Source organism: Heptranchias perlo, unplaced genomic scaffold (assembly GCF_035084215.1).
Source record: "Heptranchias perlo isolate sHepPer1 unplaced genomic scaffold, sHepPer1.hap1 HAP1_SCAFFOLD_562, whole genome shotgun sequence".
NCBI lineage: Eukaryota > Metazoa > Chordata > Chondrichthyes > Hexanchiformes > Hexanchidae > Heptranchias > Heptranchias perlo.
In genome coordinates, this window is record NW_027139584.1 from 35,824 (window position 1) to 44,267 (window position 8,444).

The 8,444-nt window shown below is 46.6% G+C and overlaps 1 non-coding gene across 1 annotated transcript; it reads right to left on the reverse strand.

The window, feature by feature from the left end:
* Positions 1-1,072: 1,072 nt before the first annotated feature.
* Positions 1,073-1,166, reverse strand: trnay-gua (transfer RNA tyrosine (anticodon GUA)). The gene is made up of 2 exons: positions 1,130-1,166; positions 1,073-1,108 (listed from the first exon to the last, which is right to left on the reverse strand). It is a non-coding gene; the product is annotated as a tRNA-Tyr (tRNA).
* Between the last annotated feature and the right edge of the window lie 7,278 nt (positions 1,167-8,444).

Here is an 8,444-nt window from a genome sequence, read left to right on the forward strand (position 1 = left end):
CCGGCAGGAAAGTCCCGCCCACCGTGAGCCCCTTGCTCAGGGCCAGGGACACCGCCCGCTCGGACCTCAAAAAGACAACAGCCTTCCCGTAGACCTTGGAGGCCGCAACGATGGCCGAGGGGCCGACAACCTCGGCCATGGCCTTCACGCAGGCCTCAATGGTCATGTTGGGGTGGGCGTAGGCCTTGACCCCATTCTTCCTCGTCAAGAGGCGAAACGGCGCCGGCCCAGCAGGAGCGGCAGAAACAGCAGGAGCGGCCGCCGCGGCAACTCCCGCATACGTCCTGCTGGGTCCCGGCACCGGCGAAGATGGTGACGCCATAGTCTCAGGCCGATGGATGGAGACGGCCTTAATGGACGTCGGGATAACCGCCTCTCCCACGTCTGCCAATATTAATTTGGGAGAGGGGCTCCTTTGTCCGATGTTTATGTCTTAAAAGGTATAGCTCGCAAGAGCAGGAGAGCAAGTGAGGGAGGGATGGCGCCCAAAGAAAGGAGGGAGTCCGCAGGGGTGGGCTGCCGCTGAAGTGGGTCGAAGAGGGGCGGGGCTGCACCTTCTTCCTTCTGGTGGGCAGTGGGGAGGAGATGTCTTCCCCTAGACAGCCGAAGCTGCCTCGGCTCAGTCCTCCAAGGATGGAAACAAAAGAAAAGTAACTTCACCCAGGCAGCTCCAGCCGTCCCGGGCCAGACACTTGGGGGGAAACCCCCTGTCCTTGTATGGTCTTCTTCCTCCCCCTACCTCCAGCCGTCCACACCTCACGGCGCCGACCTCCTCTTCCTCCCTCTGTGTTGACGGCCGAACCCGCAGCAGCACACCCCTCACGGCTGATGTTGATGGTGATGGTGTTCTCCTTCTCCCTCCTTCCCTGTTGATGGTTCCTCTCGTCTCTTTCTCCTCTGGCTGACTGTGCTCTGCTCTCAGCAAGTTGTTCGTGTCACAGTGATTAACCTCTCACTACAAAATCCCCCATGATACCAAACAACTCAACTCAACATGTTAATCTGTGAGCTGCCTGTGAAGTTCAGAGAGTGACCTTGAGGTAATTGCTGCTTATTCCAAAATCACACTCACTCCTTCGAGCCGGAATTGAACCAGCGACCTAAGGATGATTTTATTTTGTTTTATTCACTACAGTCCTCCGCTCTACCAGCTGAGCTATCGAAGGGAAGTGATAAACAGTGCTGTCTTTGGTGATTGTTCACCGTGCGCCCGTTGACACGTTCAGACTCGTGGAGTCCGGTGCTGATCGAAGACTTCTTTTGCCTGAAAGCGAGAGCTGAGTGTTTTGAAGTATTGCTGCTCAAAAGCGCTCCCTGCTGGTGAGCAGAGGCAGAGCAGCCTTGTTTGGGCAGACACAGAAAGTTTTCAGGTTTGAGAAAGGAAAAGAGGCGTCCTGTGCCTTCATGGCAACATGTTAATCTGTGAGGTGCCTGTAAAGTTAAGAGAGCGACCTTGAACTAATTGCTGCTTATTGCAAAATCACGCGTTCTCCTTCGAGCAGGAATTGAACAAATGACGGAAGGATGACTTTGTCTTATTTTCCACGACAGTCTTGTCGCTCGACCAGCTGAGGTATCGAAGGGAAGCGGCAAAAATGTTTCACTTTGGTGATTGTTCACCGTGCACCTTTGACACACCCGGACTCGTGGATTCCAGTGCTCATGACTGAGGCTGACTCGGTACCTGCTCATACCACAGTGCTGTGGGAGTGGGAGCTGCTCCGTGTTCTCCACAGCCTGGGCCAGTGACACAATGAATAATGGGACTGATGATTGATCTGGAGATTGTGGGTTTAAGTTTACGGAGGGTGTAAAGTGGAAGGCCGGGCCTGGAGAGCATTGGAATAGTCGAGTCTGGAGGTAAACAAAGGCACGGATGAGGGTTTCAGCAGCAGAACCTCATTCTGGAAGTTGGGATTTGTTTCTGCTGATGTTAATAACCGCTATAACTGGGCTGAAATTCAATATTCTGGATCGATGTCAAATAAATCAACTTTGTTTCAAACAGAATGGGTCAATTACTTGATGAATTCAAGATAAGAGACTAATTGATGTCCACATTACCGATTATTTTGCCTTTTCTCCTTTCTCACTGGAGATTATTTCAGTTCTCATACCTTCAATTACTCTCATGGCCAAGTCCCAGCTTCCCGGTCCTTCCCGAGTGCCTCTCCCAGCCTTGGGATCCAGGGAAGGTATCAGTAATGTACCCGGGATCACTAAACACAAAACCCAGTCTGTGAATCACTTTCAGCTCCTGGACTTATCGTGTGTCCCACAGCATCTCTCTCACCTTCGATGTGTGAATAGAGCATCAGGCCTGGGAATCTCGTCTTAAATTTAAATACACTCAGCAAATGTATTTAACAAAATACAAACAAGTAAACACATCACGGCCCAATAATCCAGCACTAAATTCAAAGGAGTAAGTCTGTTATCAAACTCCTTGAGTGGACAGAATAAAGAAAAATCCCAACTCTACGATCCCCTCGAATCCTTTGCAAATTCCTCACAAATCTTGACAATAATCAACAAGTCTAATTGAATGTTGACCTTTATCTTGAGTGGGTTTGGAATACAGAAGTGATGCTTCAGTTGTAATGAACCTTGGTCAGACCCCACCTGGAGAACTGGGCACCGAACCGAGGGAGAGATAAATCGGCCTTAGAAAAGGTACAGTGCAGATTCACCAGAATGATGCCAGGGTTAAAAGGGTTAAATTATGAGGATAGGTGGCATAAACTTGGTTTTTATTCCCATAAGTTTAGAACATTGAGATGTGACCTCATCGAGGTGTTTAAAATAATAAAGGGATTCAATAAGGTAGATACAGAGAAATGATTTCTTCTGGAGGGGAATCCAGAACAAGAGTCATAAGAAATAGGAGCAGGAGTGGGCCATACGGCCCCTCGAGGCTGCTCTGCCATTCAGTCAGAACATGGCTGATCTTCGACCTTAACTCCACTTTCCTGCCTGATTCCTTGATTCCCTTGGTGTCCAAAAATCTCTCGATCTCATTCTTGAATATACTCAATGACGGAGCATCCACAGCCCTCTGAGGTGGAGAATTCCAAATATTCACAATCCTCTGAATGAATATTTTTTTCTTCATCTCAGTCCTAAATGGCTGATCCCTTATCCTGAGACTATGCCCCTTAGTTCTAGACTCTCCAGCAAGGAGAAACAGCCTCTCAGCATCTATCCTGTCAAGCCCTCCAAGAATTTTAGACTTTTCAATGAGATCACCTCTCATTCTTCTAAACTCCAGAGAATATAGGGCCATTCTGCTCAATCTCTCCTCATACAAGAACCCTCTCATCCCAGGAATCAATCTAGTGAACCTTTGTTGCACCCCCTCTAAGGCAAGTATATCCTTCCTCAGGTAAGGAGACCAAAACTGTACACAGTACTCCAGGTGTGGTCTCACCAAAGCCCGATATAATTGCAGCAAGGCTCCCTTACTCTTATTCTCCAACCCACTTGCAATAAAGGCCAACATACGATTTGCTTTCCTAATTGTTTGCTGCACCTGCATATTAACTTTCTGTGATCCGTGTACAAGGACACACAAATCCCTCTGAACACCAAAATTTCATGGTCTCTCACCTGTTCAAAAAATATTCTGCTTTTCTATTCTTCCGACCAACGTGAATAATTTCACATTTCCCCACATTATACTCCATCTGCCACCTTCTTGATAATCTTAAGATTCGAGCTCGGTCATTTACGAGCAAAATAAGATGGCAATTTTTCACACAAAGGGTGGTGGAAATCTCAAGCTCAACTCCCCAAAAGGCTGTGGATGCTGGGGGTAATTAAAATTTTCAATATTGAGATCGATAGATTTGTGTTGTGTGAGGGTTGAAAGGGATATGAAGCAAAGAAGAGCAAATGGAGTTGTGGTACAGATTAGTCCTGATCCAATTGAACGGCGGAGTGGGCTTCAGGGGCTAAATGGTTAATTCCAGTTCCTGAAACAAGTCACTGACACCAATCTCATCCACTCTGATATAAACCAATCCCACAGTCACTGACACCAATCTCCTCCTGTCTGATATAAACCAATCCCACAGTCACTGACACCAATCTCACTGAATGGTGGAACAGGATCGAGGGGCTGAATGGCCTACTCCTGTTCCTAATGTTCCGATGTCACACTGAAGTTGCTAACATTCCTCTTCACAGTTCTTAATTCTCCCTATCTTGATGCTGTCAGGAACTGTTGATCTGATGCCCTTGTACCCAAGCCCAGGTCATTGCTCCATATTGAGAAGAGCAATGGCCCCAACACTGCCCCTGGGGGACACCACTGTTTACATCCCCACAGTCTGAAAAACATCCATTAACCAATACTCTGCCCTCTATCAAACTTCCCATCCACACTGACCCACTCCCTGTAATACCGTGAGCTTTAATCTGATCAACAAGCCTCCTGTCCGGCATCTTATCAAACACTTTTTAACAATCCATCTTCACAACATCCATTGCATTTTATCCCTACACTGTGTTATTTCCTCCAATAATCCCTGCTGTCTGTCCTGAATTAATCCATTTTATCCCTACACTGTGTTATTTCCTCCAATAATCCCTGCTGTCTGTCCTGAATTAATCCATTTTATCCCTACACTGTGTTATTTCCTCCAATATTCCCTGCTGTCTGTCCTGAATTATCCATTTTATCCCTACACTGTGTTATTTCCTCCAATATTCCCTGCTGTCTGTCCTGAATTAATCCATTTTATCCCTACACTGTGTTATTTCCTCCAATAATCCCTGCTGTCTGTCCTGAATTAATCCATTTTATCCCTACACTGTGTTATTTCCTCCAATATTCCCTGCTGTCTGTCCTGAATTAATCCATTTTATCCCTACACTGTGTTATTTCCTCCAATATTCCCTGCTGTCTGTCCTGAATTATCCATTTTATCCCTACACTGTGTTATTTCCTCCAATATTCCCTGCTGTCTGTCCTGAATTATCCATTTTATCCCTACACTGTGTTATTTCCTCCAATATTCCCTGCTGTCTGTCCTGAATTAATCCATTTTATCCCTACACTGTGTTATTTCCTCCAATAATCCCTGCTGTCTGTCCTGAATTAATCCATTTTATCCCTACACTGTGTTATTCCCTCCAATAATCCCTGCTGTCTGTCCTGAATTAATCCATTTTATCCCTACACTGTGTTATTCCCTCCAATATTCCCTGCTGTCTGTCCTGAATTAATCCATTTTATCCCTACACTGTGTTATTCCCTCCAATAATCCCTGCTGTCTGTCCTGAATAAATCCATTTTATCCCTACACTGTGTTATTCCCTCCAATAATCCCTGCTGTCTGTCCTGAATTAATCCATTTTATCCCTACACTGTGTTATTTCCTCCAATAATCCCTGCTGTCTGTCCTGAATTAATCCATTTTATCCCTACACTGTGTTATTCCCTCCAATAATCCCTGCTGTCTGTCCTGAATTAATCCATTTTATCCCTACACTGTGTTATTTCCTCCAATATTCCCTGCTGTCTGTCCTGAATTAATCCATTTTATCCCTACACTGTGTTATTCCCTCCAATATTCCCTGCTGTCTGTCCTGAATTAATCCATTTTATCCCTACACTGTGTTATTCCCTCCAATATTCCCTGCTGTCTGCCCTGAATTAATCCATTTTATCCCTACACTGTGTTATTCCCTCCAATAATCCCTGCTGTCTGTCCTGAATTAATCCATTTTATCCCTACACTGTGTTATTCCCTCCAATATTCCCTGCTGTCTGCCCTGAATTAATCCATTTTATCCCTACACTGTGTTATTCCCTCCAATAATCCCTGCTGTCTGTCCTGAATTAATCAATTTTATCCCTACACTGTGTTATTCCCTCCAATATTCCCTGCTGTCTGCCCTGAATTAATCCATTTTATCCCTACACTGTGTTATTTCCTCCAATAATCCCTGCTGTCTGTCCTGAATTAATCCATTTTATCCCTACACTGTGTTATTCCCTCCAATATTCCCTGCTGTCTGTCCTGAATTAATCCATTTTATCCCTACACTGTGTTATTCCCTCCAATATTCCCTGCTGTCTGTCCTGAATTAATCCATTTTATCCCTACACTGTGTTATTCCCTCCAATATTCCCTGCTGTCTGTCCTGAATTAATCCATTTTATCCCTACACTGTGTTATTTCCTCCAATAATCCCTGCTGTCTGTCCTGAATTAATCCATTTTATCCCTACACTGTGTTATTCCCTCCAATATTCCCTGCTGTCTGTCCTGAATTAATCCATTTTATCCCTACACTGTGTTATTCCCTCCAATATTCCCTGCTGTCTGTCCTGAATTAATCCATTTTATCCCTACACTGTGTTATTTCCTCCAATAATCCCTGCTGTCTGTCCTGAATTTATCCATTTTATCCCTACACTGTGTTATTCCCTCCAATATTCCCTGCTGTCTGTCCTGAATTAATCCATTTTATCCCTACACTGTGTTATTCCCTCCAATAATCCCTGCTGTCTGTCCTGAATTAATCCATTTTATCCCTACACTGTGTTATTCCCTCCAATAATCCCTGCTGTCTGTCCTGAATTAATCCATTTTATCCCTACACTGTGTTATTCCCTCCAATATTCCCTCCTCTTTGTCCTTTATTAAAGTCCAGTTTTTCCCTCGAGTTTGACATCAATCAGGTTTAAAATTGATGCAGAGTTTCAGCCAATGAGGGAGATCCGGGCTCAGCCCCGCCCACTCGGTGCCGCAAGTCCCGCCCCTCACCCACTCCCATTAGTTGGAGGACCAACCGCCCGCTCGGTCCTCCAGCCCCTCTCCGCTCTTCCTATTGGTCCGGAGCTCCCGTCAATCACCCGGGCAGTGTGAGCTGAGCATGCGCGGCGGGCGGGGAGTGAGGCCGAGATCGTGTCGGCAACAGGTGAGAGATGGGCGGGGGGAGCGGGTTAATAAACCCCGGGGGAGGGGGCGGGGGCTTCACAAACCCCGAGTGCGGCCCCGGGCCCGAATATCAAACAGTGAACATTCTCCTCTCTCTCTCTACACTCCGGGGGCTCCGGTTTAGATCAGACCCGAAACTCAACACACGGCCCGCGGCCTCCGAGCATGCGCAGTGTCAGCGTCAAACCTCGTGACTCATCGAATCAGGGAGCGTCTGTAAATGAAGGAGAAATGGTGATCGGTCAGGGAGCGTCTGTAAATGAAGGAGAAATGGTGATCGGTCAGGGAGCGTCTGTAAATGAATTAGAAATGGTGTTCGGTCAGGGAGCGTCTGTAAATGAAGGAGAAATGGTGATCTCTATATCTTCAGTCATCCAGGGAGCTCGAGCTTTGGTTGCCGTTCCTTCCCTCCTCGTGGGAATCTGTCTACTCTTCACCCAAACCAACTCCTCCTTGAAGGCCTCCCACTGTTCAATTACTGTTCTGCCTGCCAATTTTTGATTCCAATCCACACGGACAAGATCCCTTTTTAACTCATGAAATTCGCCCTCCTCCAGTTAAGAATTTTCACATTTGACTGTCCCCTGTCCTTTTCCATAACTGTTCTAAACGGAATGAGATTATGATCACTGCTGCCCCACTGAAACATGCTCCACCTGCCCCACTTCATTCTCCACACCGAGCCCACTGCTGTACTCACATTCACTCTCTCACACTCTGTCACACTCTCTCACACTCACTCTCACACTCCCTCTCTCACCCTTTCACTCATGGTTTCGGGCCACTGAAAGATGATGCGATGGGTTTGGATTTCAGCACAGGGAGGAGGGAGAGTGTGTGGGACAGGGGATTTTCAGCTTTGAGGAATGAGAGAGGAAATAATGTTCCATAGAAAGTAGAGTTATCTGATCTGAATTTCTATCCTGTACTTCCAGTCATAACTTTTATAAACTCCTTTTACAGGGGAGGATTTACAGAGGGAAACTCAAACCAAAGATCACGTCAAGATCTGACAGAGTCTCTCGATTCATCAGGACCTGAATATCATCGGCCTTTGAATGTGGAAGGAGAAATGTTTGTCTGTTCTATCTGTGGGAGAAGATTTCAAACATCAGTGTGAGTGGAAAAGCACCGAGACACACACACCCAAGTGAGAGTGTTCCAGTGCACTGTCTGTGGAAAGAGCTTTCACCAGTTACACAGCCAGAAAAAACACCGCACCGTTCACAGTGGGGAGAAACCGTACACGTGTTCTGTGTGTGGACGAGGCTTCAACTGATCGTCCAACCTGGAGAGACACAAGGACACCCAGACCATGGAGAAACCGTGGAAATGTGGGGACTGTGGGAAGGGATTCAATTACCCTTCAGAGCTGGATACTCATCGACGCCGTCACACTGGGGAGAGGCCGTTCACCTGCTCCATGTGTGGGAAGGGATTCACTCAGTCATCCGGCCTCCTGACACACCAGCGAGTTCACACTGATGAGAGACCTTTT